The sequence below is a fragment of the Natrix helvetica genome, assembly GCF_964273705.1.
Source record: "Natrix helvetica genome assembly, chromosome: 12".
In the NCBI taxonomy this organism is placed as follows: Eukaryota; Metazoa; Chordata; class Lepidosauria; order Squamata; family Natricidae; genus Natrix; species Natrix helvetica.
The window spans coordinates 13,489,296-13,501,089 of record NC_138556.1 but is presented as its reverse complement, the minus strand read 5'-3'; positions in this window follow the sequence as shown (position 1 = coordinate 13,501,089).

Genomic DNA, 11,794 nt, shown 5'->3' with positions numbered 1-11,794 from the left:
GCCTGCCTAGCACCTTGTTGGTGGATGTGATTTATGACACAGACAGAAGGTAGGGGATACAGGGGATAAAGTTCAAACGCAATTAAGCAGCAATCAGTTTCGGCTCCACAGAAGAACATGCCAAAATGTTGATCCTAATAAATGACTGGATTTCTTTTGAACTTTGTCTCGAGGCTCGTAAATTAATTAGGTCATCTTTTGGAAACTTCACAGTTTTGAATAACATATCTGAGATGTTGTTGTGGCCTGTTGGCCACTGGTGCCTCCAACGGCCGAATCAGAGGAGGAGACATGGGAGTCAGGGTTAGCATCAGGGCAACCTGGGAGCTCAGAGGGAGAAGAGGGACTGGAGTTGTCAGAGCAAGAGACAGAGGCAGATGGAGAGTCAACAGCGCCCAGGTCTGGAGATGGTTGATGAAGAAGAAGAGGAACAGCTGGCTTCAGTGCCTGACGCACGGATGCGCAGAAGGCAGAGGAGAGGAGAGCTGTGGAAATCTATGGGCCGGTCCTTGGGATGGAAGAGCCACCACTGCTAGCGAAGCTCCACCCTAACATTGGATATAAAAGGCAGGGGGCGGAGATAAATAGGTGTGGCAAACAACTATTCATCTTCAGGATGGACTGACTTGTTAGCCTCTGGGAGAAACTTTTTGCCGGGGCTGTAAGCACTCCTAATTAAAGGAATCTTTGAGTTCACTTCTGAGGGTTTGTAGTGTTTGGGGAGCTGGGTCAGAATAGATGTGTTCAAGTACAGGCTGACTTTCTTTGTGCAAAACTACTATGTATGCTCAACCACTGAGCTATATAACACATCCCTACGATGAGAGCATTTTTTCTGCAGTTGATTTTTCAACCTAAGTGCAGAGTTTTTAACCTAAGTGCCTGAGAAACAGTTGATTAGAACCTAGTTCTGTAACGGTCCCAATTTTCTTCTCCTGTAGCTCTGAACTTAAAAAAACATATGCTTTGCATATGATAATTATGCAGAAATTTTGATATTTTTTTTCCCCTTTAACCTCAGAAGCATCCCTGATGGAGCTGAACCAGAAATCATTTCAACAATCAAAAAGACATTTAATTTTGGTCAGAGCGAAGCGGTTCATTTATTCCAAACACTGCTGGAATGCATGAAAAAAAGGGAACTGGTAAGTAAATCTCCGCACCGCTACAAGGATTTGCTTAATAAACATTTCACTCTGGGAAGAGTGGAAAATATATATTCTAATAAATCCAGATCATTTGTCTCCTTTGTGAATATTAGTGAAGTTAGAATTCCCATTTCAAACATGATATAATCTGGGTACCCTGTTTCCCTGAAAAGATCATCTCCCCGGATAATAAGCCCAATCGGGCTTCTGAGCGCATGCGCTAAAATAAGCCCTCCCCTAAAAATAAACCCTCCCCAAAAATATAGCAACACAGCAACAGCCATGAGGTGGCCACACACGCCTTTTACTGCACCTCAAAAATAATAAGGCCGAAAATAAGGCCAAACACTTTATTTCAGGTGTCAAAAGAAAATAAGACTTATTTTCATGGAAACACGGTACATGAGAGGCGGTGCGCACACCTAAAAAACTTGCTTTCTTCCTCCGTCTAATTTTCAAAACAGATTACAGTGTTCCACATTGGGTCTGATGAACATCAGGATATTGATGTTGCAATCCTTACAGCTCTGCTAAAAGGTACGTTTTTTCTTTCTTTCAACATGATATTGTTTATCTTAGAAGTTAGTACTTTTTGGTAGGACCAGGGATGAATATCTATTCCTTTCGTTGCCTATCTTGTTTCTGATTGGGAAACTGTTTTGGGAATCCCCTTTAGGAAAGGAGAAAAAAAACATTCATCTTTTTGCTGTTTATTTGATTGACTTTTTCGGATACCGATTTCATCATCTCTTTGTAATGGTGTGACAATTACATAAAACGGTCTGAATACTGGCTCATTCTTTGCTTAATTCTGAATAAAGTTGCTATTTCTTCTATGGTAGCCTCCAGCATATTGATGGGATGGTCAGATATAAACACCATTCACTGATCTGTTAATTTCAGGCACATTTTATTCTGTTGGATCTCTGGTGCTCTCTGAGCTTGGTTGTTTTCCTACAGACATTTTGTTGCCAAACTAAATAACGTCATCAGTGCACTGGGGTATCATCTGCAAGAAAACAACCAAGCTCATAGAGCAGGGCTATCAAAACTCCCGGCCTGTGGGCCGAATGTGTCATGCTCTGTCCACGCCCACACTCAGTTTAGCGAAGGGGGAAAAAGTCCCAGTACGTCACGTGACACCACTGTGATGATGAGAGTTTGCCACCCCTGTTCATAGAGTATCAAGGACCCCACAGTTCAACCTGAGCTACAGATATTCTCTTCTATCGGTACACTTCATTCTGTGGCCCTTTAAAAGCATTTTAAAGACCTTTCTCAGCTTTAAAGACTTTCCTCCAATCCACAGGTCCTATATCCCCTTAAGCAAAATATTAAAATCAGTTTGTTTTTAACGTACAGTTGTATTGGATCTGGATACTTTTGAAATTAGGCTTTTGTGGCAAGCAGGTTAAATTTAAAAACTTTTTTGTTTGTTTGTTTACATTTGCTTTTAGGGACAAATGCTTCTGCATTTGACCAGCTTATTCTTACCCTTGCTTGGGATCGAGTTGACATTGCCAAAAATCATGTTTTTGTTTATGGACAACAGTGGCTGGTAAGTCAAGCCGGGCAGTTGGAATAAGGACAATATAAACAAGATTGCTGATAACTAGATCGAGCAGATGTAATGCTGGGCTACCTCATCTCCATAATCCCCTTGGGAAATCAAACAACATTAATTTTTACTTAAGCAGATTCTTAACATATCAGTTTAAAATAAACTCTGGTTTACATAGTACTCTTATTATACTCTCACATGAGCCGAAGTGGCGCAGCGGTTAGAGTGCAGTACTGCAGGTTACTTCTGCTGACTGCTGGCTGCAGTTTGGCAGTTCGAGTCTCACCAGGCTCAAGGTTGACTCAGCCTTCCATCCTTCCGAGGTCGGTAAAATGAGGATATATAGGTTTAAGTGCTATTGGGAAGGAAGGAAGGCAGGAAGGAAAAAGGAAGGAAGCTGTAGTGGGGCAATGGTTAGAGTGTAGTACTGCAGGCTACTTCTGCTATCCACTGGCTGCAGTTCAGCAGTTCAAGTCTCACCAGGCTCGAGGTTGACTCAGCCTTCCATCCTTCCGAGGTGGATAAAATGAGGACCCAGATTGTTTTAAAACCGCTTAGAGAGGGATGTAAAGCACTGTGAAGTAGTATATAAGTCTAAGCGCTATTGTTGTATTTGGGCAATTTTGTATTTCTATCTATTGTTCAATTTAAGCATGATCCTCTTACAATGTCATTCAGGTTGGCTCTTTAGAGCAGGCTATGTTGGATGCTCTTGTGATGGACAGAGTTGCCTTTGTGAAACTTCTTATTGAAAATGGAGTAAGCATGCACAAATTTCTGACAATTCCCAGACTGGAAGAACTTTACAACACTGTAAGTTGAAGACCATCCATTGCAAAATCTCCATCTACTGTTTTTAAAATCTCTGTCATGGAGCTAGGTTTACATATTCAGCTAGAAACCAAGCAAAATGTATTGATGGGTTTGAGGGAAATTACAAATTTGCAAAGTGTTTTAGTTTTAAATATTGCAAATATATAGCTATTTTGCTTGTTAAACCAAAGTAAGTAAACAGTCAGCATTTAGTCATTCTTTTCTGATTTGTTGCTTGCCTGAAATTATCTAAAAGTCTTCATTTTTCCCTTTCTTCATCAAGAAACAAGGCCCAACAAATCCAGCATTGTTTCACCTCGTTCGAGATGTCAAACAGGTAAAGATTTCAGTTGCTAAAATGACTTCACATCCCTTAGAACCTCGTAAACCATATTCACCTCCTCCCTTCTCTCAGTTTAGTATAATTTTGTTTCAGACTTGATGGTGGGAATTACAGTTCCAAACTATCTGAGGGGCAGGAGGCAGGGGTAGGCGTCAAAATTTCCAGCAATGGGTTCGCTGCACCATTGCTGGGTGGGCGTGGCCATGGTGGGCGTGGCCTTCTTGGCCTCCTGCACCACGGTGGGGGGTGTTTTTTGCCCTCTCCAGGCTCTAGAGGCTTCCCTCGAGCCTCCGGGAAAGCGAAAACTGCTTCCCTGGGCTCCGGAGGCTGGAAACGGCTCGTTTCTGTACTTCCAGAACTTCCGGTAGGCCCATTTTTTGCTCTTCCCAGGCTCTGGAGGCTTTTGTTGAGCCTCCGGGAGGGTGAAAACTGCTTCCCCTGGGCTCCGGAGGTCAGAAACAGGCCCATTTCCAGACTTCTGGAACCTCCGGTAGCCCCGTTTTTCGCCGTATCCTAGCCTCCACGCGGGCCCTGCACTTACCTTGCATGATTGGAGACTCCTGGTGTAGAGTGGAGGGGTGGGGTGGGGTGGGCAGAGCCAGCTAGGGGTGGCATTTGGGGGTTTGCCGAACTGGGCAGAATCGTAGCTAGAGGCTTGCCCGAACCCGTGCGAACCCCCAGCAGCCCACCCCTGGAAGGGGGTTAATCAAAGGTAGGGCGGCTATTTTATTTAGCCGATCCTTTTTTTTAAAAAAAATGACACCAAAACGTTTTGAATCTCAGCTCTAAATTTGTATTTTTCGTCTATAGGGAAACCTTCCTCCAGGGTACAAACTCACTCTGATTGACGTTGGTCTTGTGATCGAATACTTAATGGGAGGAACCTATCGGTGCACGTACACAAGAAAACGCTTCCGAGTGATCTACAACAGCCTCAGTGGCAGCAACAGGGTACGCGATGTGTCCTTTTTAATGTGAAAAAAATGAAAACGCATTTCCCAACACGTACGTCAAATTGGCTTCTTGCGAATCAGCCTTTCTCCCTTGTGGCTCTGCTTGTCCGCTAAGATCTTGTGCCGATACTCCAATTGTAGTCTTTAATCCTAGGCAAACCTGGCTCTCTTAGTTGGCCATCTCCATCAGATTTTAGTTGACGTGCAGGTACATCAGGGAGGAGCCCCCCCTCCCCCCCCCCATTCAGATAATCAAGGCTAAGATGTATAAAAGCTCAGCAGGACATTGCAAGCATCCCGGTAGAAACCTAGTAAGCCCATGCAATGCTTTCAGAGCAGAAGTGATAGGTTCATGGTAAGTGGCCTCCCTCTGGATTCTTAGATTAGGTCCAGAGCATTTCACGTGCATTTTCTAAGGGAACAGAAATATTATTTCTACTGAATACTCCAATAGACTTTTAAGATGGGTGAGTTTTGGCTATTCAAGTAGCCTTTTAAGATATCCCAGTTTTTCAGACAGAAGCTGGATGAGAGGGTCCCCCTTCCCCAGTGCGTTCATAACCAACTTGCAATTAATCTGTGATGTTCCCATTCTCTCACCTCTGTGGTTATATTAGGCTGTATCACTTATTTAAAATCCATCTGGGTTTTATAATTTTAGGTTTCTATTGTCTCGTACAAGTTTGGCAACGTATTGGAATAACCATCTTTTTCATTTGTTCTTAACCTTTTAAAATATTTCTGTGTGTGTTTGTGTATATGTAGCGGTCCGGGCGAAATGCTTCAGGCAGCACTCCTCAGTTACGTAAAAGCCACGAACCTTTTGGGAACAGGGTGGATAAGAAAGAAAAAATGCGGCACAATCACTTCATCAAAACTGCACAGCCTTACAAACCAAAGGTAAGCAACCAGCGGCTGTTCCCTTGGCATGAACATTAATGCTACCTACATAATACATTCTGCTTCTTGTCCACTGTTCTATTTTTTGTTTCAATATATTAAAACAGAGAGCAAAGGAAACCACACAAAAACAAATCCTTAAACCTTGGTAACAGAAATTATTATTCACCCATTTTCAATACAATACAATACAATACAATAGTAGAGTTGGAAGGGACCTTGGAGGCCTTCTAGTCCAACCCCCTGCCTAGGCAGGAAACCCTATACCACTTCAGACAAATGGCTATCCAACATCTTCTTAAAGACTTCCAGTGTTGGGGCATTCACAACTTCTGGAGGCAAGCTTTTCCCATTACTCTACGTTGGGAAAAGGCTCACAAACAGAATGTGAGCAAAATATCTCTAATCCAAGATTGTAAATCTGTGGAAGTTCTGTTTCTTTGATCTGGAAGAGTGTTGTACTTCAGTACTAAAGAAATCCATAAGATTTCATAGTGGTAAATTTGGGATATACCGTATTTTTCGGAGTATAAGACAGAGACGCACCAAGATTTTGAAGGGGCAAATTAGTGCAAAAAAGTTTTTGCACTCTGCAGACCTCCCAAAACCGGCCCGTTTTTTTTGCGAAAACAGGCTCTTCTTTTGCAAAAACAGACCCGTTTTTCGCTCATTTGTGCCCTCCCCAGTCCCCAGGAGCACTCTGGAAGCCTCCTAAAGGCTATGCACAGCCATTTCTGCAAAGAAGGCGGAGTTTCAGAAGGCCAAAAATGCTGTATTTGGTGTATAAGATGCATCCAGATTTTCACCCTCTTTTTTGGGGGGGAAGGGTGCGTCTTATACTCTGAAAAATACGGTGAAAAACGCACACATCCCAAAATTATAATCATCTTTGAATCATCTTATCTAGCATTTTGTGAATATCAAATTAAGACAGGACAAGTCCATATCACAAAAGTTAATGTCCCTTTATGTGGTCAACACGTGCAATGTAAAATTACCTTTTAATTGAGGTTCTCTAGGCTTAGGTAAGGAAGCTATACTGAAGTAGGGACCAAATGTTTTGCAGATATTTTTGCTGCGTTCCAGCTACCATTGTTTGTTTAGATCCGTGGGAGCTAGCAAAAGGAAGTTCAGGTTAAAAAAAATAGCCATATTACCCCCTCAAATTTTCCTCACTGCATTCTTTGACAGGAAAGATGATTGGGAATGTTGCCCAGGGTTCCTGTATACCCCTCCCTTGTGCACCCCGTTTTCTGGCCATCCTATAATCTAGATACGAGCTGCTCTTTAGGGACTGGAAATAATTCCAGAAAGCCAATGCTAATTGTACGGTATTGTTCCTTTTTTCCTCGTTCAAAGTTGTGCCGGATACTATTGAAGGTTTTGCCCTAAAAGGCAAAATATTTTTTTGCATTTTTTTTAAAAAATTACGAGTTCAATTATAGATTCTTGGTTTTTTCCCTCCCCCCTTTTTGAAAGGCTGAAACTGCCACAGATGAAGGAAAAAAGAAAAAAACCAAAGATGACATTGTCGATATTGATGATCCGGAAACCAGGCGCTTTCCGTACCCTCTTAATGAGCTGTTACTTTGGGCGGTGCTAATGAAGAGGCAGAAAATGGCGCTCTTTTTCTGGCAGCATGGCGAAGAGTCCATGGCAAAAGCCTTAGTGGCCTGCAAGCTTTACCGTTCCATGGCCTACGAATCGAAACAGAACGACCTGGTCGACGATACCTCAGAAGAACTAAAAGAATACTCCAGGTGAGAGCTTCAGCGTCTTTTGCCTATCGCGTAATACCTTGTTCGACAAAATTATACTTTGTAAAAGGACAACAGTCCCACCGTTAGAATCAATGGTCTCTTTCGTTCTACTGGCTGGCTATTTCCTTTTATTTTCTTCAAAAGGACCAGTAAATCGCTTGTGTTAGTTTCTCTCCTTTCATTTGGTGAGATTTCATTTGTTTTCGGAAATTCAACAACGGTACCAGGAACATTGGGAATCAATGAAGCGTTTTCCTGAATCAGATACTGGTTCTCCTTAGGAAGAAAAATAACAGGACTTGAGTTAAAATAAAAGCTGGTATTATATTTTAGGGGTGGGTGGGTGGAATCTTCCATTTTATATCTTTCTATCTCTTAAACGTATAAAACCTTTTTGGCACCAAGTGCCAAAACGGGAGCGTGCGCATGTGCACGCATGCGTGCCAGAAACCAGAAAAGCATCTGCTCACCGCGCATGTGTGTGCTGGGATGCTGCTCATCCGGTTTCCAGCACATGTATGCACACAGACCACCTGGTCTTCTGGTTTCTGATGCGCACGCAAAGACCAGCTCGGCAGTGCGCATGGACGTGCTAGAAACCCGAAGACTAGGTGGCCGGTATGCATGCGTGGGCTGGAGAAACTGGAAGAGCAGCAATCTGCAGTTGCTCCGCGCACATGAAGACCAAGCTGACCAGCGCATAGGAACCTGGAAGAGCAACAAGCAATGGCTCACGTGCCTGAGAGATGGCTCTGCACATCACTTCTGGCACGCCTGCCATAGGTTTACCATCACGGGTATAGAATTTAAAAATCGGTTCGTTCTGTCAGTCTAGGCAAGTCAGGTTGATGATTGGCGAACTTGTTTGGGTGCCTATTGTTCATATGAATCTTCAAATGCATTTTGTTTTCTCTCTCCTTTTTCCTCAGTGATTTTGGAGAGCTGGCCGTTGAGTTATTAGAGCAGTCCTTTCGGCAAGATGAAACAATGGCGATGAAGTTACTAACCTACGAGCTAAAAAACTGGAGTAATGCCACCTGCCTTAAGCTAGCCGTGTCTTCACGCCTCCGTCCTTTTGTAGCACACACTTGCACCCAGATGTTACTCTCGGATATGTGGATGGGAAGGCTGAACATGAGGAAAAATTCATGGTACAAGGTAGGCGCCCTTCGGGGTTTGATTTCAGCGGATGCCTTGAGTGTTATTGCAGTTGCATTGTACAAAAACAGGGAATAACTAAGCGTGTAGTTCTATAGTCTCTGTCAGTGTCATCGTTATTTAGGGATGTGTAAAAAATCAAAGCTGGAGGTGGTGTTGGAATGCACAGTAATTTTTCTTTTGACGCTGTATTATCTTTTTTGAAAAAGGTACAGACCTATAGAAGGCCGAATCCAGGCAAGTAGCCCTTAAATAGAGATGGATCTCTAGTTCATCATGAGAACTAATCTACTACTAAAAAAACGTAGTGGTGACCCATTAACAGACTCAACCCCCATGTAAAACCGAACTGCAATTAAGCTTCCTACAGGTAGTAAAGTAAAATGCGATGTAGAAAGTCTTCAGATTTATGCTTCATTTTAGTAGCATGAGCTGAGCAAGCGAGAGCTTCCTCACAATTCAGACAAAGCCTCAGGGTACGAATGGGGTAAGTTTTCAGAATGGTACAAGACAAGTAAGCCATATAGACTAGATTAACACCAGGAGCCTCCATTTCTCTCCAGATAACCAGGCTGAAAATTTACCCCACTGTGTTCGAATGAAAGAAGACACTTCAATTAAAAAACAAACCCAGAGCCTTTCAGTCCTTTTACAGAAAACTCCTGAAGTCTCCTTTTTAAAATAGAGTGTGTGATTACCGTATTTTTGGGGGTATAAGAGACACTCCCCCCCTCCCCTAAAAGAGGGTGAAAATTTGGGTGCGTCTTATACACCAAATGTATCCAAACATGCGAAGCACGGAGGAGGCGTTCGTCTGTGACAATCCCTGCAGCCTGGAACAGTTGATTGGGGGTATTCCGGGAGGCTGATCCACCCGCCAATCAGCTGCTCATGCCGAATCAGGCTGCAATGATGTGCTGAAGTTGACCTGGCTGTTTGCTATTTGCTGCAAGGAGGTGTCGGAGTTTGCAGCAGCAATCACATTCAGAAAGCACACACAAGTAACTGATTCAGCAGGATTCAATAGCTTCTCTTTATACATAATATAACACATTAAGTAAATATACAATACCAATAGCAGGTTTTCCAACGTGGTAGTTCAGCAGAGAAGTTTCACTTTCAGTTTTAGTTTCAGATATCAGCACAGCATGCAGCTTTAGTACAGAACAAGCCACGCCCAGGCTCCTCGCTGTCTCCTTCCTTGTTGCTCACACAGCAAACACTGCTTGTTTCCAAACAGCCCTCAACTCTCTCACACACTGACAGGATGCTAGCCAGATAAATACCATGGATGCTGGTGGGCAGAGGCAGGAATTCCCCCCCCCCTTATTTTCCTCCCCCAAATCTAAGGTGCTCCATAGTGTCTTCTACTCCGAAAAATACGGTAGTCTTGTCTTGGGTTTGGTTTGCGGCCCCTTGCTTGCTTTGCTCTTCAGCAAAGAACCCTTTGAAGTGGCCTCATGCTTCATTTCTTCAAAGATACAGGAAAGAAAAGAAAGGATTGACAAAGATTGAGTCAGTTAAAACCTGGCTGCGGAAATCAATATACATTATGGGGGGAGGAGTGGGAAGATACGACAAACCCATTTGGTTGGATGATAATTTAGACAGGGTTAGTTTTTTCCCCTCTTGGGGAAATTGTCTGGGTGTATTTGTAAGCTGCTCGGTGTAAGCATTCTTCTACATCTTTTACTTGCTACCTGACAGATTTTGCTGGAATAAGGTGGGGTGGGGTGGGGGAGAAAGCAGGAATCTGTGTGCTGGATGGTGTTTTTGTTTTTTGCTTTGCTTTCTTTTCTTTTGTTTCTAAGTACTCCTGCGTGGAAATAATCCTTTAAATTGTCCGATGTTAACATTTCACAGGTAATCCTGAGCATCCTTCTCCCCCCTACTATATTAATGCTGGAATACAAAACCAAGGCCGAAATGTCTCACATTCCTCAGTCCCAAGATGCACATCAGATGACGATGGAAGACAGTGAAAACAATTTTCAGAACATAGCAGAAGAAATACCAATGGTAAGTCTTCACATCCATTCCGAGGACTCGGTTATACTTGCCCCTGTTAAAGTCAGTCAAACAAATTAGACACTTTTTGCACTCATGCCAGTAGCACCAAGGCCCAGTTTGAAAGGGGTTAGATGTCACTGGGGAGACCCAGTTGGGGGCTCCTTACAGGAATGGAATGGAATGGAATGGAATAGAATAAAATAAAATGGAATGGAATGGAATAGAATAAACAGAGTTGGAAGGGATATTGAAGGTCTACTAGTCAACGGCCTGCTTAGGCAGGAAATCCTATATCATTTCAGACAAATCGTTATTCAATCTCTTCTTAAAGACTTCCAGTGTTGGGGCATTCACAACTTCTGGAGGCAACTTCTGTTCCACTGATTAATTGTTCTAACTGTCAGGAAATTTCTCCTTAGTTCTAAGTTGCTTCTCTCCTTGATTAGTTTCCACCCGTTGCTTCTTGTTCTACCCTCGGGTGGTTTGGAGAATAGCTTGACTCCCTCTTCGTTGTGGCAGTCCCTGAGATATTGGAACATTGCTATCATGTCTCCCCTGGTCCTTCTTTTCATCAAACTAGACATACCCAGTTGCAGCAACCGTTCTTCATATGTTTTAGCCTCCAGTCCCCTAATCATCTTCGTTGCTCTTCTCTGCACTCCTTTTAGAGTCTCAACATCTTTTTTACATTGTGGATGCAAAACTGAATGCATTATTCCAAGTGTGGCCTTACCAAGGCATTATAAAGTGGTATTAACATATCACGCGATCTTGATTCTATCCCTCTGTTTTTATGCAGCCTGGAACTGTTGGCTTTTTTGGCAGCTGCTGCACACTGCTGGCTCATATTTAAATGATAGGAACTCGAGTGATGGATAATAGCTCAATCCCGCCCTACTGCACCTCTCGGGTCTCATATACGGCTTGCTAACATCCTGCCCAGTATTCCAACTACTCAAGCCACCATGCTCCTAGGAACTTGCTATAGACCAGGATCGATCACTCATTTATTTAGCTTAGTATTGCTGACCCTCAAGAAAGCAGCTCTCGGGAGCTTCAGTAGATGTTTCTTCAGTCCTGTTTATACATCCTGAGAGCTGAATTGGGACTTTTGTTCCAGGAGAGAATTGTATTGCCATTCTATCACT